Raw genomic sequence first — 24,069 nt, forward strand, 5'->3', positions numbered from 1 at the left:
GCCTTGAGTCAAGCACTGCTGATCCGGACAAGTACTGATGGGATCACAGCAGTAGAAGGTTGCAGCAGCTGATCAATAGTCTGTTTTGTAATGTATTGTTGTAGCAGTAGTTAACACAGCAGTGTTTGTATAGATCAGAGGTTAGAGTTTGTTAGGAGGTTAGATGTCACTTTCATGGTGACGTCAGCTAAGATGCTCAGTAGTTTGCAAGTGCCTATAAATAGTTCAGTACTTTGTATTGTTCTATCAGCTCTTTTGCACAATCGTCTTCTTTGCACGAACAAACAATTGAGCTCTGGCTGAGGGGGAGTTTGCATTCATTCATCAATCATTGTAATCGTTATTGAAATAAATTCAATCTTCCGATTCATTGTGAAAAGATGTTTGATCAAAGTATTACTCTCGTTTGATTGTATGCAAAGTTTGGTTCCATCTTAATTCCGCTGCACACTCATCCATTTTCATTTTAATTTCAAACACAAAATACAATCAAAATCAAACTCAGATCCAACACACGGCTATCTTAGAAAAATCCTTAATGAATCGCCTATAGTATCTGGCTAACCCTAGAAAACTTCTAACTTCCATAGCTGATTGTGGGACCTTCCAATTGGTGATTGCTTCTATTTTGGAGGGGTCTACGTGAATACCTTTGTGATTCACCATATGCCCTAAAAATTGCACCTCCTGGAGCCAAAATTCACATTTGGAGAATTTGGCGTAAAGCTTCTCTTTTCTTAACAAAGTTAAGAGTACATGTAAATGTTCACAATGCTCGTCCTGGCTTTTGGAATAAATAAGTATGTCGTCAATGAAGACAATTACGAATTTATCCAAGTACGGTTTACAGATTCTATGCATCATGTCCATAAATGCTGAAGGAGCATTTGTTAATCCAAATGGCATGACTGTAAACTCGTAATGACCATACCTAGTTCTGAAAGCAGTTTTAGGTATGTCTTCTTCTTGTACCTTCAACTGATGGTATCCGGAGCGTAAATCTATTTTAGAAAAATATCTAGCTCCCTGAAGTTGATCAAAAGATCATCAATCCTAGGTAATGGGTATCGGTTCTTAATTGTAACCATATTCAATTCCCTATAACAATACACATTCGCATTGAACCATCTTTCTTCTTTACAAACAACACTGGTGCTCCCCAAGGGGACGAACTAGGTTGTATGAATCCTTTGCTTAATAATTCATCTAACTGTTTTTTCAATTCTAACATTTCGGTGGGTGCTAACCGATAAGGTGCCTTGGCTATCGGTGTAGTTTCAGGAACTAGATGAATTCTAATTTCTACTTCCCTATCGGGTAGTAATCCAGGTAGTTCTTCTGGGAATATATCCGGGTATTCTGATACTACTGGAATATCCTTAAGTTCTTTTCATTTGGTATTAACAACTACTGAAACCATATATGATATTCCTTGTTTTCTTGAATAACTGGCCACTTTCATTACTGAAATGAATTTCATTAGCTTTTGTGGCTTATCTCCTGCAACCACAATTATTTCTCCTGATGCGCACGAATTTCTATGGAATTCTTATCACAGAGGATTCGAGCATGGTTGGCTACTAACCAATCCATTCCTAAAACAACATCGCATCCAGCTAAGTTCATAGGTAACAGGTTTGCAGAAAATTTATGACTTGAAAGTTCTATCTTACCTTCCTACAAGACTCGATCTATGCTAACAGAGTTACCATCGGCTATTTCTACTGTATAAATCCGCCTAAGTTTGTTTAAAGGTAGCTTAAGAGCTTGGCAGAACGAAGTATTTATAAAACTTTGGTTTGCACCAGAGAAATAATACTTTCGCATAAACGTTGTGAACTAGGAACGTACCCGCTATCACATCCGGAATCAGATCTGCTTCTTGTGTTGTCAACTGGAAGGCTCTTGCATTCTTTTTGGTAGTTCCTTCTGCAGGTTTGGCCTTGTTGTCAGCTGGTTTGACCAGTTTAGGGCAGTCTAGTCTAAAATGTCCAGCTTCTCCACAATTGACGCAAATTGTTGATTTCTTTCTTCTGCAATCTTCTTCTTGGTGCCCCGGGATTTTGCAGAAGTTACAGTACCCCTTACATCTTCCAAAGTGCTTTCTTTTACAGGTACTGCAAAATGGAACAATAGAGGATTGCCCAGTTCCTCTTTTCTTGAAGTTGTTACTAGCATTACCCCCTCAGAATCCTTGGGTAATCTTCTGAGCCAATTCCTTCTTTCTGTTTTCTTCTGGCATGCGTACCAGTCCATCGGTCAAGGTGTTGGCTAATTCCACCGCATCGTCGATTGTGCGGGGTCTTGTAGCTTTGAAGATATCACGAATCTCGCTAATCAAACCCCAAATGTAGCGAGAAATAAGTACTGGCTCTGGCGAAGCCAGAGTTGGCACAATTCTGGCATACTCGAAATTTCGAAGTATCCCCTCGACAATCAATGTCCACCATTCGGTAGCTCAGGAACTTGTTTGCCATTTGTTCCTTTTCATATTCTGGACAGAATTTTCTTTCCACCAATTGTCTAAATTCTTCCCAATTCATGGCATAAGCCATGTCGCTTCCCTTAGCTTGTAATACAGTATTCCACCATTCTAATGCCTCTTCCTTGAAAAGGTGAGAAGCATACATAACTTTGTCTTCCTCTGCGCATTTACTTATTTTAATTACTGCTTCAGTTTTTTCTAACCAACGCAGTGCGGCAGTCGCCCCTTCATTGCCTGCAAATTCAACTGGTTTACAGGCAAGAAATTCCTTATAAGTGCAACCAGGTGTTGCAGCTTTTATTCTCTTGAGAATTGGGGCTTGAATTAAGTTGTCGTTATTGCCGCCTCCGTTAACACTATTACTGAAATTATCCTCGCGCGTGCATTTACTGGGGTGAGCTTGTGAAGGCTCAACAGGGCTTTTAACAGCAGCGACGATTGCCAGGATAGCATTGGCTATTCCCTGAGCGACGATGTTTTCTATATCTTGCCGATTTAGAAAGTGATCCTCATTATTGTGTTCCGATTGGTTAACTTCATTAACTGGTTCATTAACATCGTGTTCCATCTGTTAATTAATTTATATTAGTGATTAGCACAAAATAAATAAATACCAAACACAATAAAACAATTGCACATGAGCACATTAACATGTATAGCCAAAATTGTCGACTTTGCGACTTTTATATTTTTATATATTAGTAGGCATCTGTACACACCAGTTATATTACAAAAGTTTTATTTTAAGTTATTTTAATTATATTTTTATTATTTATTCTTATTTTATTTTATTATTATTAAACACGTAACCACACAACCACATACAATCCCCGTCAGCTGGCACTTCAGAAACGACGTTCCCTCTCGTCGTACTTCCAGGAGATCTGTTCTCCCACTTCCCGGATTCTATTTCCTGAGTCCACCAACTCCTCGCCATAATGGCGGAGTTCAGGCTCGGGGTCAAACTGGGGGAAATAGGTGTTAGGGTTATTTAAGAGGTTCTGAAATTGCCAGTCTGTGGTCCACCATTCTTCTAGCTCTCCTTGTAGAGGTCGGGGGTTGACAATGGGATTTGGGATAGCAGGCTCCAAATCCATTGGGAGTTGTGATTCAACTGGGTAATTGAAGAGGTTTTCATCGGCAGGTCCAATGAGGTCGCTAAGTGCTAGTTTACGATCCAGCTCCTCCCATGATGGCATTTCCTGGGCTTGCCGGAACTTTCCCCAATCTCTTTTCCTTTCCCCTTCCCCTTATCCTTTGTCACACCCCCAAAATCCCACACGCGGAGTACCACCGCTTGGAGGCGTGACATGACCAGGATCAAGCCATCAATCATATCAAACATAGTACTTAATAATCAAAAGTAGTTAATACAATTCATAAAGATATGACTGATGTTTCAAAACCAAACATTGTTTAAATAGCGGAAGCATAGTAATAAAATTCTCAAATGTAGTTATGAGTTCAATTAACGTTCGCTATCCAATTCCCACAACGACCTGCTCCTTCCTTGTGCAAGCTCCAATATGTACCTAAGGTCCTGCAAGGCATGCAGCAGATAATCAACAAACTAGTTGAGCGAGTTCACAGTTAATAGTTTAGTTTGGGTAATAGTGCGTTCGTTCAGTTAAGTTTCATATCGTATCAGTTCCATCGCGGCCTCCCAGGCATGTGTGCGAAGATTAGGTTCGTTAGTTCGCGACCGTAGTCTTTACCGACCAGGGTGTGTGCGAAGGCAATTTATCAGTTCGTTCGCGACCATAGTCTTTACCGACCAGGGTGTGTGCGAAGGCAGTTGAGTAGTTTGTTCGCGACCATAGTCTTTACCAACCAGGGTGTGTGCGAAGGCAGTTCGACCAGTTCGTTTAAGCATGCACAAATAATCATCCAACCCATTCCCACCCTGGGAACCCATGCCTTGGCTGTGTGAACTCACCTTGGTTTGCTCGGTATGACTAGTTACTTGTTCCGTATCAATCAACCAGCCCTGGTGTGGTTACCAATAACCGTTAGTTTCATATGCACATAGAACACATGCTGTCAACACATTCCGCACCTCTAGCGTACACAGATTTCACATAATATTATTCAAGTCACTAAAGTACTTCATGTGGCATACCGGTTCATTATCATGTATTCACCTAGTGGGTAGTTATTTCATTTACATGTTCATATTACAAGTTCGTATTTCACAAGACGCGTAACCGATAGCATGTTATTCACAGAATGCATAATTTGACAAGTTCAAGTTTCAACCAACATTGTATAGCCCAAGCTCCTATCTCCCTGCTCAAAACAGTCCATGGCCCAATTGACCTCGAGCCCATTCGGTGATGCTTTCAACCGCTCGGCCACAACCCAACGTAGGGCGTGTGCAGCCCAACCCGTTTAGCCCGCTGCTCCAGCAACGGCCCAAATGAAATTTCTCATTTAAGTGTGCGGGCCGATTTCTATTGTGTAAATGTTTAAGGTGTGGCCCTAAGTTATTCCCTCGACCCAACCCACTTGTGCGACCCACTCTTACTTTGTGCGATCCATCTTATGCACATATAAGGCCCAAATTAGTTATGGCTACTGTGTCCCGTGGCCAGATTGTATATTCAGTATGACAACATTAAAAATACCTCCAAATTATCAAGTGATATCACCTCAAGACTTGCACCAATTATTATAACCTATCCATCCTCCAATCACATAACTAATCAACAATGGCCGACAAGTGTATATTAACTTTATGTTTCTATTTGACCAAACCACAACCTATTATGATTCTATTGGTCCGAAATTATAAGGCCACATGCAAATCAGACTGAATTCGTATGCAACCTGGATTTCTATAGGACCAATTTTTGGCATGCAATACTATGGATATATAAAAGGATCTTAGTCAACATCTAAACAGTTGGCATCATTAACAATATTATCCATACCCCAATAATGGTAGACAAGTGTGGGTGGTTTCCATGGTGCTATTGGACCAATTTATGAAGTGGCCATATATTTAGTCAAGAGGTACAGGTCACTAAAATTCAACATATATTTTAATCAAAACCAAAACTTGGGCAATCATGAGAAAGCATATCGCAAAACTTAGCCTCAGATTATCATGCAAACATCTTGTAAACCGAATTAACATTCACAACAAAGTACTAATTAATTACTAACCGCAAGATTGAATGGGTGGGATGCTGCCTCGAGGGGGGGGGGGGTCTTATCCTCTGCCGACGCACAACAAGTAGGGGAGGTAGGGTTTGTTTTTATCTTAAAATTTGTGATAATGTGCTCCTTGTAAATATGTCACGCAGCCTTCTACTTAAATTGCCAATCCAACAAATGAGGTGGGCCGGTCATACTGGGCCGATTATTTCCAGACAATGAGAAAGGCCCAAGTGGTGTTATTTCAGTTTGTTAGTTTATGAGATAACCAAGATAATCTAAGACATCCCGTCGTACTAGTCCGTCAACGTGTACGGCCCAATTACCACTTGATGCAATTTGCTAAAGATTTCGGCCCACGTACTCTAGACCCTTAAACTAACTCACTAACACACAACATATTAAACCGGATGTTTCGTTTAGCAAGATTATTAAAGTCGCACGTTTTGTAACAATTTATATTGTCGTAAGGGGCATAAAAGAGAAACAATGAGAAAACAAGGCTACTAACGTGCCTAAAGGCTACACCACAAATATAATGCCCATCACATATATATCATATCAATCACAATGCGATTTAACATGTTACAACGTGTACAATTGTGAAACAACAGATTGTGCAAACAAACAGTTAACGTGCAATTAATGTGAAGATGGAAATCTTGGAAATTCGAGTTGTCACATTATCCCCAACTTTAAAGAAATTTCGTCCCGAAATTTGGTACGCACTCACTGAGGAAGCTAGGTAAGTTGTATTGTTTGCTGGTTTTCCTGGGGTGTCACATCATCCCCCCGTTGATTTGGAATTTCGTCCCGAAATTCAGTAGTAGTAGCTTCAGCCTCAGCAGTGGTTGCATGATTTTCGAATAACTGGGGATACTTCTCTTTCATTTGGTCTTCACGTTCCCAGGTGTACTCTGGGCCACGCTGGGAGTTCCAACGAACTCGAACAAGAGGGATTCTCTTGTGTTTTAGGACCTTAACATCCCGGTCCGTGATTTCAACTGGTTCCTCGACGAACTGCAACCGCTCGTCGATAGTGAGTTCCTTAAAAGGAACTATGAGGGTCTCATCTGATAGGCATTTCTTCAGATTCGACACGTGAAATACATTGTGAACTGCACCGAGTTCAGCTGGTAGGTTCAGTCTGTAGGCTACTGGGCCTATTCTTTCCGTGATATCGAACGGTCCAATATATCGCGGATTTAGTTTACCCCGTTTACCAAATCGAACCACACCCTTCCAGGGTGAGACTTTAAGTAAAACCCGGTCCCCGACCTGAAATTCCAATGGTCTCTTACGCTTATCCGCGTAGGCTTTCTGACGGTCGCGTGCTGCCGCCATGCGTTGTCGTATTTGTGCAATCTTTTCTGTGGCGTCCACTACAATCTCTGGACCCGTAATCTGACTATCCCCCACCTCTGCCCAACAGAGAGGTGACCGGCATTTACGTCCGTACAATGCCTCGAATGGAGCGGCTTGAATGCTGGTGTGGTAACTGTTATTGTATGAAAACTCCACTAAAGGGAGGTGCTTTTCCCAGCCGTTGCCGAAATCGATAACACACGCTCGAAGCATGTCTTCTAGAGTTTGAATCGTGCGCTCAGACTGCCCATCCGTCTGAGGGTGGTATGCTGTGTTCATATCTAAACGAGAGCCAAACGCTTTGTGCATCGCTTGCCATAGTTCTGACGTGAATCGTGCATCGCGATCCGAAATAATAGAGGTGGGCACTCCGTGCCTCGAAATAACTTCTTTAAGATAGACGTCTGCGAGAGTGGAGAACTTGTCCGTTTCCTTGATCGGCAGGAAGTGTGCAGACTTGGTGAGTCGATCAACGATCACCTAAATAGTGTCATTCCCACGCTGGGATCTAGGTAAGCCCGTAACGAAATCCATGGAAATTTCTTCCCATTTCCACTGCGGTATCTTGGGCTGCTGAAGTAGACCAGCTGGTTTCTGATATTCGACCTTGACTCTCGCACAGGTCAAACACTTGCCAACATAGGTAGCGATGTGGGCTTTCATACTTGGCCACCAGTATGTTGTTTTGATATCGTGGTACATTTTATCCGACCCTGGATGTACCGAATAGCGAGACTTGTGAGCTTCATCCATTACAAGTTCGCGTAAACCGCCATAAAGTGGGACCCAAATACGCCCCGTTACATAGTAGGCGCCGTCTTCCTTTTGTTCCATGCGTTGCCTTGAGCCGCGTAAGGCTTCAGCTTTGACGTTTTCGGGTTTCAGCGCTTCTAACTGAGCAGCTCGTATCTGTGCAGGAAGACTGGACTGAATAGTAAGCTGTAGCGCTCGCACGCGCTTAGGTAGAGTGTCTTTCCGGCTGAGGGTATCAGCCACAACATTGGCCTTGCCTGGATGATACTTGATGGCGCATTCATAGTCGTTCAGAAGTTCAACCCATCTCCGTTGACGCATATTCAAATCCTTTTGCTTAAGAATATGCTCGAGACTCCTGTGATCGGTGTAAATCGTGCACCTGGTACCGTACAGGTAGTGTCGCCATATCTTAAGCGCGAAAACAACAGCTCCCAGCTCTAAATCGTGCGTCGTATAATTCCGTTCATGAACCTTGAGTTGCCGAGAGGCGTATGCAATAACTTTATCCCGCTGCATCAATACGCAACCAAGCCCCTGTATCGATGCGTCACAATAAACCACGAAGTCATCCGTGCCCTCGGGCAGTGAGAGAATAGGTGCGCTGCAAAGCCTATCCTTTAAGTACTGAAAAGCGGTCTCTTGGGAATCTCCCTAACGGTAGGTGACATCTTTCTGTGTTAGCATAGTAAGCGGCTGTGCGACTTTCGAGAAATCCTTGCTAAATCGTCTGTAGTAGCCCGCCAAACCCAAGAATTGGCGTGTTTCCGTTGGTGTACGCGGTGCAGGCCAGTTCCTGATCGAACTTGTCTAGATAGGGTTTGCACACCCTGTTCATAAAATCCATGAAAACTGCAGGTGCGTTCGTAAGCCTGAATGGCATGACAAGAAACTCGTAATGACCGTAGCGAGTTCTGAAAGCGGTTTTGGAGACGTCCTCATCCCGGACTCTCAGCGGATGATACCCTGACCTTAAATCGATCTTGGAATAGTAACTCGACCTTTGCAACTGGTCGAATAAGTCGTCTATGCGCGGAAGAGGATAACGGTTCTTCACCGTCACCTTATTGAGTTCACGGTAGTCGATGCACATTCTGAACGTACCGTCTTTCTTCTTTACAAATAACACTGGAGCTCCCCAAGGCGAAGAGCTTGGACGAATAAATCCCTTATCCAAGATTCCTGGTAGCTGCGTCGATAGTTCTTCCGATTCGGTTGGAGCTAAACGATACGGTGCGCGGGCTATTGGTGCTGCTCCCGGAGCTAACTCAATCTGAAACTCGACTTGACGATGAGGAGGTAAGCCAGGTAAATCTTCAGGAAACACTTGAGGAAAATCACGCACAACTGGTATATCCTCCAGCTTCCTTTCCTTTGCTGATGCGTCAGTGACAAGTGCCAGAATGGCAGTATGTCCCTTTCGTAAACATTTCTGCGCCTTTAAGTAAGAGATGATGCCAACCACAGCACCACTCTTGTCACCTTGAACTTCGAGAGGTTCTTGACCCGAATGAGGAATGCGAACAATCTTTTCTTTGCATAGGATTTCTGCTGGCTGTTGCTGCCGGCGATTCCGATTTGCAGGTCGTGGACTCCTGAATCCTTAGCTTCTGCTGTGCTCTGGTGATCACTATTCTTGCGCTGCTGTTGTGCTTGAGACCGAACGGTAGCTGAACCCTTGCTGGAATACCCATCCCATTTCCGCTTGTTGTCACTAGGAGTAGCGGGAGTAGCAGAAGTGGTAGCGGTAGTAATAGCGCTGATACAACTAGGCAGCCTGTTCTGTTCCACTGCCTGATCCGTGAGGCGATGAGCAAGACACTGAATGTCTTGGATTTTGTCGAGGTTAGCCGATGTAGCTTGGCTCTGAATCTCTGAGGCTAGACCCTTGAGGTACAATTCGATACGCTTGTTTGGAGGGTCCACCATGGTTGGACACAAGATGGCCAGTTCGTTCTATCGTTTCGTATGAGCTTCAATTTCTGACCCCGTCATTTTCAAATGGTAAGGCTCCACTTCCAACTTGTGGATGTCATCACGCGTGTAGTATTCCCTTTTAATGTGTTCTTTGAATTCGTTCCAGGGGGTGGCGTTAGCAGCTGCCAACCCTAGTATCTGTACTTGCGCGTTCCACCTGGTTAGCGCGATTCCTACCAAAGTACCCGTGTCGTACATGACCCTGCGAGCCTCAGGGCGTTCACACATGAAGTTCTTGAATGTGCCACTGAATGTGCTTGGACGACAGTCCATGATGTTCTGGAATGTGCAGAGAGGTTGATGTGCGTTCTGACCCGTTGCGCGAGAAAGATAGGTCAAGGTTAAGCGCGAGAGTTGGGTCACGAGTGTAGGATCTAACATCCTAGGATAGGTCTGGAATAGCAGGTTATACCTCCTGCTTGTGCGGCTGCAAGTGCCGCAGCAACTTGTTCGTTAATGAGAGCCGTCAACTGGGCTTGAGTCATGTTAACACATCTAAACATGATCGAGTAGTAAATGTAGCATAAGTGTGCAGTGTTCGCGAGTAGTGCGGTGACAGAAAAGTGTAGGCTCATAAGTATTCTCATGCAGTAACAAGTTGTGAGCAAAGTAATGTAAGCATACTACGAGCAAAGTTCTATGCAAATTCTAGCATGTAGGCAATAAACATAAACCTTATTACCTAGGAAGTTGAGCCTTGCACGTGGAGCGAAGCGTCGTTGTGGATCGTTGAGAGCACTGTTCTGGTTATAGTCTGGTTTTAATAAAAACGTTTTTCCATATTAAAACCAAGTTCTCTATAACCTATGGCTCTGATACCAATCTGTCACACCCCCAAAATCCCACACGCGGAGTACCACCGCTTGGAGGCGTGACATGACCAGGATCAAGCCATCAATCATATCAAACATAGTACTTAATAATCAAAAGTAGTTAATACAATTCATAAAGATATGACTGATGTTTCAAAACCAAACATTGTTTAAATAGCGGAAGCATAGTAATAAAATTCTCAAATGTAGTTATGAGTTCAATTAACGTTCGCTATCCAATTCCCACAACGACCTGCTCCTTCCTTGTGCAAGCTCCAATATGTACCTAAGGTCCTGCAAGGCATGCAGCAGATAATCAACAAACTAGTTGAGCGAGTTCACAGTTAATAGTTTAGTTTGGGTAATAGTGCGTTCGTTCAGTTAAGTTTCATATCGTATCAGTTCCATCGCGGCCTCCCAGGCATGTGTGCGAAGATTAGGTTCGTTAGTTCGCGACCGTAGTCTTTACCGACCAGGGTGTGTGCGAAGGCAATTTATCAGTTCGTTCGCGACCATAGTCTTTACCGACCAGGGTGTGTGCGAAGGCAGTTGAGTAGTTTGTTCGCGACCATAGTCTTTACCAACCAGGGTGTGTGCGAAGGCAGTTCGACCAGTTCGTTTAAGCATGCACAAATAATCATCCAACCCATTCCCACCCTGGGAACCCATGCCTTGGCTGTGTGAACTCACCTTGGTTTGCTCGGTATGACTAGTTACTTGTTCCGTATCAATCAACCAGCCCTGGTGTGGTTACCAATAACCGTTAGTTTCATATGCACATAGAACACATGCTGTCAACACATTCCGCACCTCTAGCGTACACAGATTTCACATAATATTATTCAAGTCACTAAAGTACTTCATGTGGCATACCGGTTCATTATCATGTATTCACCTAGTGGGTAGTTATTTCATTTACATGTTCATATTACAAGTTCGTATTTCACAAGACGCGTAACCGATAGCATGTTATTCACAGAATGCATAATTTGACAAGTTCAAGTTTCAACCAACATTGTATAGCCCAAGCTCCTATCTCCCTGCTCAAAACAGTCCATGGCCCAATTGACCTCGAGCCCATTCGGTGATGCTTTCAACCGCTCGGCCACAACCCAACGTAGGGCGTGTGCAGCCCAACCCGTTTAGCCCGCTGCTCCAGCAACGGCCCAAATGAAATTTCTCATTTAAGTGTGCGGGCCGATTTCTATTGTGTAAATGTTTAAGGTGTGGCCCTAAGTTATTCCCTCGACCCAACCCACTTGTGCGACCCACTCTTACTTTGTGCGATCCATCTTATGCACATATAAGGCCCAAATTAGTTATGGCTACTGTGTCCCGTGGCCAGATTGTATATTCAGTATGACAACATTAAAAATACCTCCAAATTATCAAGTGATATCACCTCAAGACTTGCACCAATTATTATAACCTATCCATCCTCCAATCACATAACTAATCAACAATGGCCGACAAGTGTATATTAACTTTATGTTTCTATTTGACCAAACCACAACCTATTATGATTCTATTGGTCCGAAATTATAAGGCCACATGCAAATCAGACTGAATTCGTATGCAACCTGGATTTCTATAGGACCAATTTTTGGCATGCAATACTATGGATATATAAAAGGATCTTAGTCAACATCTAAACAGTTGGCATCATTAACAATATTATCCATACCCCAATAATGGTAGACAAGTGTGGGTGGTTTCCATGGTGCTATTGGACCAATTTATGAAGTGGCCATATATTTAGTCAAGAGGTACAGGTCACTAAAATTCAACATATATTTTAATCAAAACCAAAACTTGGGCAATCATGAGAAAGCATATCGCAAAACTTAGCCTCAGATTATCATGCAAACATCTTGTAAACCGAATTAACATTCACAACAAAGTACTAATTAATTACTAACCGCAAGATTGAATGGGTGGGATGCTGCCTCGAGGGGGGGGGGTCTTATCCTCTGCCGACGCACAACAAGTAGGGGAGGTAGGGTTTGTTTTTATCTTAAAATTTGTGATAATGTGCTCCTTGTAAATATGTCACGCAGCCTTCTACTTAAATTGCCAATCCAACAAATGAGGTGGGCCGGTCATACTGGGCCGATTATTTCCAGACAATGAGAAAGGCCCAAGTGGTGTTATTTCAGTTTGTTAGTTTATGAGATAACCAAGATAATCTAAGACATCCCGTCGTACTAGTCCGTCAACGTGTACGGCCCAATTACCACTTGATGCAATTTGCTAAAGATTTCGGCCCACGTACTCTAGACCCTTAAACTAACTCACTAACACACAACATATTAAACCGGATGTTTCGTTTAGCAAGATTATTAAAGTCGCACGTTTTGTAACAATTTATATTGTCGTAAGGGGCATAAAAGAGAAACAATGAGAAAACAAGGCTACTAACGTGCCTAAAGGCTACACCACAAATATAATGCCCATCACATATATATCATATCAATCACAATGCGATTTAACATGTTACAACGTGTACAATTGTGAAACAACAGATTGTGCAAACAAACAGTTAACGTGCAATTAATGTGAAGATGGAAATCTTGGAAATTCGAGTTGTCACATTATCCCCAACTTTAAAGAAATTTCGTCCCGAAATTTGGTACGCACTCACTGAGGAAGCTAGGTAAGTTGTATTGTTTGCTGGTTTTCCTGGGGTGTCACATCCTTGGGATCCTCAGTCTTTATAACTTTCTGTACCGCTTGTCTCTTCCTACGTACACGCCTCCAGCCTACAATCCTTCTTCTCTTTTTCGCCTTTGGTTTATCCTGGGGTTAGGCCAGGAATACCATTGGCTCTTCCATATCAGCCTGGTAGCCAGACGGGTTTCCCGTGATATCCATATCGGTCGTATGAATAGTGAAATTTCGAAGTGTCTCTGATAGTTCATTCATGTTGTTAGCACACATGAAGACACACAAAATTTCAAGTTAAAATTTTATTTATTGTAAAGTAAGTTTTCACAAAATCACAAAATGGCAATCAGAAAATTAAGTCTTTTTAAATACTTAATTGGCTTAAAATCAGTGGCTCTGATACCACCTTTTTCTGTCACGACCCCCGTCCCTGGTTAACCCGGTCCAGGAGCCGCGGGACAGAAACCCGTGGTATTTATTATAAGATTTGACAGCGGAAGTTTAACAGGATCTTTAAACTTGAAAATACCCAATTTATTTTATTCATAATTTGGGACGAACCCCGTAATTTACAATATACGAATTTCATGAAGAAATTCCCTATTTTACAAAACATATTTATTTATTTACCTAAGCCACCACTTCAAGCTTTATTAGTGATCCGTTGCACTTTTCCTTGATTCACAGTAGGTCACCTGAAACATGTTTTAGAAAATATTTTTGTCAGCGGGGAAATACTGGTGAGTCACTCAAATTTGATAAAACGACACATAGCTATCAATTACAGCATAAGAGCGATTACGATGGCTTTTATCTTAATTTTATCTAGCGCCGTGTCACACCCTGGTGACGATGGTCATACCACTATTAGGTTGATGAACCTAACCGTGAGAAATTAGTAATGTGCACAATACCCCACTTGCCAGTGATTCAAGATAACCACGACTTAATCCCTGTAATTATAACTTTGAAAATAATTGGAGTATTGTAAAACATTGTTAATAAAAAGAGAATTACTCACATTGCAGGTTTAATTGGGTAGAACCTTGCCTTCTGATTTAACCTTGTAACCTAATTTAAATAACAATGCACATCAAACTAGGTAAGTAACTTATTACAACATTTACGATAAGCTCACGAAATCAAAACCTTCACGACGAATGACAAAGTATAGCCTAATTACGGGCAGCACTTAAACATCCATCGGATCGGTTTCAATCGATCGGACATTATATCGTAGCAGTGATCGAGTTAATACCGTGTATCCGCGGCAGCGTTTCCCTACTTAGAATTATGATTTTGAGCAGTAAACTTCGTGTTTGATTGAAATTTTCGAACACAGATGAAAGCCCCATGCACAGGCTACTTATAGCAAAATTTTGAGTTTTACGCGGCCTGCGTAAAACTTAATAAGAGCTTATGCGGCCCGCGAGGGCCACCTAGTCTACAACTAGGGATAGCGTGTCATCGGTAGGTCCACCATGTGTGCGACGCGTGGCCCAGGACCCTTATCCGGTCAACTTTAAGTTGACGCGGCCCGCGTAGACTTCTATTATGGTTTACGCGGCCCGCGTGGAAACTAATTTTCTTGATTTCTTGATTTTTCATGCACATTAGGGTTTTAGGGGTCTAGGTTTTCACATACGGGTCTATTTGGGATATTTTTGCAGGTCCTTACAGGTATGATCTCGCGTTACACCGGATGAAGATCAAGCGAATTCCAAGAACCGAATGCACTAAACAAAGCTTCCGCATGTGATCTATTTTGTTTTAGTACTATGTAAACACTGAAATCATGTTTTGAAAGTTATCTAGTAGGATGTTAATTTGTACATTATGATCAAGTATGATCAAGTATGATCTCAAACTAAGAAAGTTTTTGTAAACTTGAAATATTTTGTACTAAATGCATGTTATATATATTATTAATTCGGTTATATTAAGAAGAGTCTTACACCCGGTCTCTCCAACAATACTAAAGTACCCAAAGACTAGATCTCCTCTCGGTCTCACTAATTACAATACACCCTAGAGTGCACGGGGTAACCTAAAAACACTTGACAAGACTTAGGAAAACAAATAATAGACAGATCTCCTCCCAATCTCACTGCACCTAAATACCTAGCACCAATGTAACATTTGTGCTTGTAATCATTGTGAACAGTTCAGTTATCAATAAAACAATGTTATTTGATCCCAATGTTTGTTTGGTTGTGTTTTACATTTTTTTATGTTTTGACTTTTGTTCGATTTTAAACTCTACATCGCCTTCTGGAGAATTATACGCAAACTGGTGCGTAAACGTACTCAGTTTAATGCGACAAATACTCCGGAACATCAACATATACTCAACATACCTTAAATAACCTTTACATAACTTAGAAATAAGTTTTGAAGGCTTTGGTGTGGCAAAAACAAGTTAATTCGCTTACAGGGACTAAACTTGACAAACTGCGAAAGTACGCCAATTTGAACTGTAACAAACATTCCGGAACATGTCCATAAGTTAAACAGACCATAAATATCCTTTACATAGCTTAGAAATAGGCTTTGAGGGGTTTGGTATGCTAAAACAAACTTTTGGATCATTCAGGGGATAAAAGTGTCAAAAAGTGCACAAGTTTGCACTTTCGCGCATAACTTACGTTCTGAATACATCCGGACATCCAAAAATTTATGTAAGCATCCTTATATTATGCCTTAGTGATTGGCATGAGAAAAATCCATTTGTCGCGTCATTTGGATCGTTTTTCGCGCTTATGCGCATTCCGTCGTAATTAAGCGAACATCGTGTTCGTACGACCAAACGAACTGACATCCGGAATATTTTTGAGCATGTTTCATGTCCTCAATGTTTAGGCGTCATTTCAGGGCCTTAAAGATGGCTTAACGGGCCTTAAACATGTCGGAAATGGCCTTAAACCACGACAGGGACCTAAACTGTAAATTCTGAAACTTGTTGTCTGATCTGCACCTTCATGCGACCCGCGTAAGCCCAGGGTCAACCTTCACGCGGGCCGCGTCAGGCAAACAGACCAGATTCAATGCTTTCTAATCCACTTGCAGTGACCTTTCGAACACCCAAAGGGCAACGACACGTGTCAAATTCCTATGGTGGGGGCAAAATAAGCCACCACAACTTTACGACAAGTGTACGGCTTGGATCGTGGCACGATATTCAATAAACGATCCTAACGGTCTTTCTTTTCCTATAAATACCCCCCCCCCCCCTTTTGGTTAAAAACTCACAAAATCTGATCTAAAGCTCTAAGTTGATGCCTTTGCTTCATACCTGAGCTCCTGGATCGAGATTAGCTTTCGGGGACCCTTCGTAAGTGTTCTTTCGTTCTTTTATTCGCTTTTCAAGTCCGAAAGTCAACGTTTTGTTTGAATTTCTGCGTTGACCAGCCTATGGTCAACACGAAGTTCGTTGGAACTTCATAACGTGAGCGTGATCACGATGGTTATAGTCCGTAGTGACTATACCTACTGATTACCACGTTATCTAGGCTCAATGACGAGTCGTAGTTTCGGCCAAAATGCGCATTCTTGCGTATTTTGTAACCAAGCTACTCGTGAGCATCAAAGCCGTTTGTTTTGATACCAAACCTGTTTTCTAAACTTAGGTAAGCATGTTCTAACATGCTTAGCTCGTCACTTTTAGTTTAGTGCTTATATAGGGTCGTAAGGTAAGCGATCTAAACAATCGCTTACACTTTCGAACCCAACCCATTTGGTCGATCATTAGGATCCGACCAAACACATTAGGTGACCACAGCTGTAACCTTCCAAGGTTATACCTTGTGGTCACGATGTTAGGCGTTCCAAACGCGTTCTACGCGAACGACGCGTTAAGGTAGCATAAGCTACCTAAACGGGTCGTAATGGGTCGTAAGCACTTAGGTTAAGTTTCATTTTAGTATGTAGGCTTTGTTAAACCATATTACACGAGTCTCCATACTCGTTTGGATTACGAACCCGCACACTATCCGATCCTCCGATTTAGGTCCGGTATATTAACATAGCTACCTATTAGGTACCGTTTGATATTTCGTAATCTCTAGCATTATTTAGTTATTATACAAGAACTTCAAAGCAATCTCAGGTGAGTACATTGAACCCCACATTTACTGTTTTCCAAACTGTTTTGGGGTGAAACACATGTGCCTACTTGTTACTTTCATGCTTTCCATGTTTTCACATCATATACCTGCTATGTTCGTTAGTACATTATAGTACATGATTTCATTACATTTCATGCTATGTATGCCCATTGTGTGCGTGCTTAGTACATTGTTTTACATTACATTTCATGCTATGTATGCCCATTGTGTGCGTACTTAGTACATTGTTTCACATTACATTTCATGCTATTTATGCCCATTGTGTGCATACTTAGTACAATTGTTTACATCACATGCCTTCATTTTGGTATGACATTTGGTTTGTTTAACATGGAACAATACATTCATTAACATTAGCTATGCCATTCGTTAGTAGGTAGTGGTACCATAGGAATTGACAACTCCCGTTCCGGACATCCTAGGTTGGTTTGGATGAAAGGAATGACCGAATTCGATACACATAACTTAGATAAACCTTTAATTTGTTTAAGGGTTTATCATCACAGTCTCAAGGCTTGGATGTATGCATTTTCACAATACCACATAAATGTTTGTATCAGTATAGCATGCATTTGTTCCACAAAACATAACTTTGATTTAAACCATGTTTTACTTCAATACCTTGTTTTTGGGCATTTTACATATGGTTTAGTTGATATTTTTCACTTACCATACATGATATATTTTGGGTACACATTACATGATCTACAGTAAACATAAACATTTTGACATTGATATACACATTTGGTGGTTTACATTGAACATAGACATTTCGATATGGTTTACACAATAACACTTGACAATTGATTTATACATGAACAATTTACATGGTGGTTGGTTTGGGGTAAATGGTCTGAGTAACGTGGCGTATGTAATATTATGCAAACATGGTGGATACGCCGCTGGTACTTCCTATATATAAATGTTTGTATAATATTACCTATCGTAGCATTATTTAAATCATTTCAGTATAGACATGTTACCTTTTTCACAAATAACATATTCTTCACAAGACATTGTGTTACAAACAAACTTATCTTATACAAACTCATTTTTACTCTCCTTTAACCTTACATTTTATTTATACATATCATCTGACCTTATTGTTTCTCATATGATTTACAAGAGTAAACAATTTACAAGGTTCATGACTGACTGTTATTAAACGTTTTCTTTAAACTCAAGTCATGAATCCCATTTTCACAAAACCTATGTATCTCACAGGCATTTTTATGCTGACGTACCTACTTTCACATGTGTTTTCAGGAGCTGTTGCTTAGGATGTTGATCGCGACACTAGGGCGGACCTGTGCCTTAGAGACTAAAAATGAAGATAGACAAGTTTAGTTATGTTATGAACTCCTTGTTTCCTGTTTAAGACCATATTACACTCTTGGTTGATAAATATAATATAACTTTAATTTCCATGGTTATGAAACAATTAATTCTGTCCCAACACTCCCTGGCGTTTCCGCCGCGGTTGCATGTTATACGCGGCCGGGGTGTGACAGAAGAGTTGGTATCAGAGCCAATGGTTATTGGGAATTAGGTTATTAGTAATGCTTTGACCTAGACTATAAATTTCTAGGACCCTAACACAAGTTATCTTGTGTTTAGATTTTAAAACATGCACATCACCTATCCTTAGGTGATAACCACAACGAGAATTGCGATTCCGAATCCGCTTTGAAAATTAATCTTCTGTTCTAGGATGATTGATTACTAGGTTTTGAACCCTCTGTTATATGGTTTTGAACCCCTTTGAATTTTCAAAAATCTCGTCAAGGTTTTCGGGTTTTAATAGTATGAACACGTGCGAACTGGAAGAATGAATGCCTGTACCCTGAGTTTTCTGTCTAAGGCTAGAGTGTTCGTACAAATCCACATAATCGGACCAGTCACTCTTACCTGGGAACTCTTGGGGTGAGTGTTCACTTATAGGCAAACATGTCTTCGCGATACATTATTTTTGACCCATTTACTTTGACTAGACATTGCGTGTCGCTTATTTGCTTTGCGATGCGTAACCACCATCTTTGCTTTTATTGATTTTGTTTCATTTCATCCTCTTCACCCAATCATCTCACTCGTTTCCTTTCATGTTTTCCTCTTCTAGAATGCCTCCTCGACGCGAAAACCAGATAGCTACTGCCGAGCTGGCAGAAATTATTGCACAGCAGATGGCCGCTCAATTCCCAAATCTCTTTGCTCAATGGAACCAAGCCAACAACAACAACAATGCTCCATGCAATTTCAAGAATTTTAACTCGGCTAAACCACTCAAGTTTAGTGGTTCTGAGGGAGCAACTGGGCTTCTTCAATGGTTCGAGAGCATTGAGAATACTTTTCGCCACGTTCAGTGTCCGGATAATCGCAAGGTCGAGTTTTCTTCGAGCGTGTTTCAGAAGAGGGCTCTTACATGGTGGAATGGGGTAATGAGAGACCCGGGTGCAGACGTTGCTCTAGCACAGACATGGGCTGAACTTAGAGCTCTTATGATGAGGGAGTTTTGTCCTCGTCATGAGCAACGAGCGTTGGAGAAGGAGTTTGATTATTTGAAACAAGATAGTGGCGAGCACAGGGCATATACTGATAGGTTTGAGGAGTTGAGTCTGCTTTGCCCGACTATGGTTGCCCCACTCAACAAGGCTATCGAAAGGTACATCGACGGCCTACCTGACTCGGTACAAGACATTATTACTGGTAGCAACCCTACCACACTCCATCAGGCAATCGAGTTATCAGCGACATTGACTGAGTCGCAGATTCGGAAGAATAAATTACACAGGAAGGGTGACAAGGGCAAGAAACAGTCGTCTGACAAGGAAGATAGCAAGAAAGGTCAAAACAAGAATGGAAAGGATTCTGGTTCATCGAAAAGAGCAAGGAAGCGTAAGGCTTCCCAAAACTATGCTGTCACTGCCCAAGCTAACCAGGCGGCTCCCAACCAACCCGCACAGCCTCCAGCAAAGAAGCCCTATTCAGGGAATGCACCTTTGTGCAATCGATGCAACAGTCACCATCAGCCGCAACATCAGTGCCGTTTCTGTACTAACTGTGGGAAGTCAGGTCATCTTGCCGATGTTTGTCGGTTTGCTCAAAATCGCGCAGTTCAGAACCCGGCTCAACAAGTTGCTCAGCCTCCTGCTCAGCAACAGGGTCAAGCTGCACGACCACCCTACCCACCAGGTGCTTGTTATAACTGTGGGGATCTGACCCATTATAGAAACCGGTGCCCAAGACTAGCAAACCAGAACCAGAATCAAAATTAGGCTCAGGCTCGAGGGCGAGTCTTCAACATGAATGCTCAAGAGGCCCAAGCAGACAATGAAGTGGTGAACGGTATGTTCTTTATTAATAATCAGCCTGCGTCTGTTCTTTTTGATTCGGGTGCCGACAAGAGTTTTGTGTCATTGTCTTTTGAGCCAATGCTTCGCGTGTCTAGAACGAAACTAGGTAAATCTTTGACAGTAGAGGTTGCTAATGGTGAACCCATTGTTCTTGATTCTGTTCTCCGCAACTGCCAATTGAACCTTAACGACCATATTTTTCCTATTGACCTCACGCTAATGCAACTTGGAAGCTTAGACGCTATTGTGGGTATGGATTGGTTATCTAAGCATCGCGCAGAGATAGTTTGTTCTGAGAAGATTGTTCGTGTGCCGCTGTCGACAGGCGAGATCCTACAGGTTCGTGGTGAGAAGCCTGCCGGTGGTCTCAAACTTATGTCTTGTTTTAAAGCACGGAAGTATCTACGGAAGAACTATGTGGCTTTCTTAGCACATGTTACAGCAGATAAAGGCAAAGGTAAGTCTATTTCAGATATTCCTGTCGTTCGGGATTATTCTGAAGTTTTCCCTGAAGAGTTACCTGGTCTACCTCCAGCACGCCAAGTCGAATTCCGTATTGATCTCGTACCTGGTGCAAATCCCATTGCCAGAGCTCCATATCGTCTTGCACCGTCTGAGATGCAAGAGTTATCTAAGCAGCTTCAGGAGCTCTCTGACAAAGGTTTTATCCGTCCTAGCTTTTCACCTTGGGGTGCTCCCGTTCTTTTTGTCAAGAAGAAGGATGGATCTTTTAGGATGTTTATCGATTATCGTGAGCTTAACAAACTCACCATCAAGAATCGATATCCCCTACCTCGCATTGATGATCTCTTTGATCAATTGCAAGGCGCTTCCTATTTTTCAAAGATTGATCTATGATCTGGATATCATCAGCTTCGTGTGCATGAAGAAGACATTCCCAAGACAGCGTTCCGCACTCGTTATGGACATTATGAGTTCACAGTCATGCCATTTGGTTTGACTAATGCTCCTGCTGTTTTCATGGACTTGATGAATAGGGTCTGCAAACCTTATTTGGATAAGTTCATCATCGTTTTCATCGATGACATTTTGATATATTCTAAGACGCGAGCTGATCATGAGCAACACCTTCGTCTTACGTTGGAACTCCTAAAGAAAGAGCAACTTTTCGCCAAATTCTCCAAGTGTGAATTTTGGCTTAAAGAGGTTCAATTCTTAGGACACATTGTCAACGAACAAGGTATTCATGTAGATCCCTCCAAGATCAGTGCGATTAAGGATTGGGATACACCTACTACTCCTACTGAAGTTTGTTCTTTTCTTGGTCTAGCGGGTTATTACCGCCGCTTCATAGAGAATTTCTCAAAGATTACAGTTCCTCTAACTGCTCTAACTCAGAAGAACAAGCCATTTGATTAGGGATTCAAACAAGAGGAAGCGTTTCTGACTTTGAAACAAAAGCTTTGCGATGCGCCTGTCCTAACATTGCCTGAGGGCAATGATTATTTCGTCGTTTATTGCGACGCATCTAAATTAGGTCTTGGTTGCGTCCTGATGCAAAGAAACAAAGTCATAGCATACGCATCAAGGCAGTTGAAGATACATGAGATGAACTACACCACTCATGATCTTGAGTTGGGTGCAGTTGTCTTCGCTCTTAAGATTTGGAGACACTATTTGTACGGTATAAAATGTGTGGTTTTCACAGACCACAAAAGTCTTCAACATATCTTTAATCAGAAAGAACTCAACATGAGACAGCGACGCTGGGTGGAGCTTCTAAATGACTATGACTGCGAAATTCGCTACCATCCTGGTAAGGTGAATGTCGTGGCCGATGCTTTGAGTCGCAAGGAACGTACTAAGCTTCATTGTGTTCGTGTCCAATCTGTTATTCAAGCTCAATCCGATATCCAAGCACGTATTTCTCAGGCTCAACAAGCTTGTGTTTCACAAGGTTTGATGGATAAGGAGTTTCCTTATCACATAACACCTGCTCTTGAGCTGAAGGACAATGGATCGTATTACTTCATGGACCGTTTGTGGGTCCCAAGCCAAGATAATCTTCGTACCTTGCTTATGGATGAAGCCCATAAGTCTCGTTATTCTATTCATCCTGGCTCAGATAAGATGTATAAGGATCTTCGTATTCAGTATTGGTGGCCTGGTATGAAGAAAGACATTGCCTTATACGTATCAAAATGCCTTACTTGTCTTAAGGTTAAGGCTGAACATCAGCGTCCTTCTGGTTTATTGGAGCAACCAGAGATCCCAGTATGAAAATGGGAAAACATTACTATGGATCTCATTACTAAACTCCCGCGCACAAAGAAAGGTCACGATGCCATCTGGGTAGTCGTTGATCGTCTTACCAAGTCAGCGGATTTCTTGCCAATCCGTGAGGAATTTTCTGCTGACAAACTTGCTCAAATCTACGTGGATGAAATTGTAGCTCGACATGATGTTCCTTTAAACATCATTTCTGACAGAGATGCTCGTTTCACTTCTCATTTTTGGAGAACCATGCAATCTGCTATGGGTTCCCAACTTAATCTGAGCACAGCTTATCATCCGCAAACGGATGGTCAATCTGAAATTACAATCCAGACACTGGAGGATATGCTTAGAGCTTGTGTGATCGATTTTGTTGGTAGTTGGGATTCACATCTTCCATTGATTGAGTTCTCCTACAACAACAGTTATCACTCCAGCATCAACATGGCTCCTTTCGAGGCTCTCTATGGTCGAAAATGTCGTTCCCCAGTCTGCTGGAATGAGATCGGCGAGGCTCAACTTACTGGACCTGCCCTCATTTTAGAGATAACAGATAAGGTTAAGAAAGTTCGTGATAACCTTCAGACAGCTAGAAGCCATCAAAAGAGTTACGCTGACCTAAAACGTAAGCCCTTGGATTTTCAAGTCGGTGATCGTGTATTACTTAAGGTCTCACCTTGGAAAGGTATGATCAGATTCGGAAAGAAAGGAAAACTTGCACCTAGATACGTTGGACCATTCAAGATCGTCGAAAGAATCGGTAAGGTAGCCTACAGACATGAGTTACCTCTTGAACTTGTAAATGTTCATCCAACCTTTCACGTGTCCAATCTCAAGAGGTGTTTAGCTGATGAGAACCTCCACATACCACTTGATGAAATTCGTGTTGATAAAACACTGAAATTTGTTGAGAAACCGGTGGAAATCATGGAACGTGAAGTCAAGTGGCTTAAACGCAAGCGCATTCCTTTGGTCAAGGTTCGCTGGGAATCTAAACGTGGACCCGAGTTTACTTGGGAACGTGAAGATCAAATGAAGGCGAAATATCCGCATCTTTTTCCACGAGTCTCCTCTAAATAAATTTCGGGACGAAATTTCCACAAGTAGGGGAGACTGTAACATTTGTGCTTGTAATCATTGTGAACAGT

Source organism: Helianthus annuus, chromosome 14 (assembly GCF_002127325.2).
Source record: "Helianthus annuus cultivar XRQ/B chromosome 14, HanXRQr2.0-SUNRISE, whole genome shotgun sequence".
Classification (NCBI taxonomy): Eukaryota; Viridiplantae; Streptophyta; class Magnoliopsida; order Asterales; family Asteraceae; genus Helianthus; species Helianthus annuus.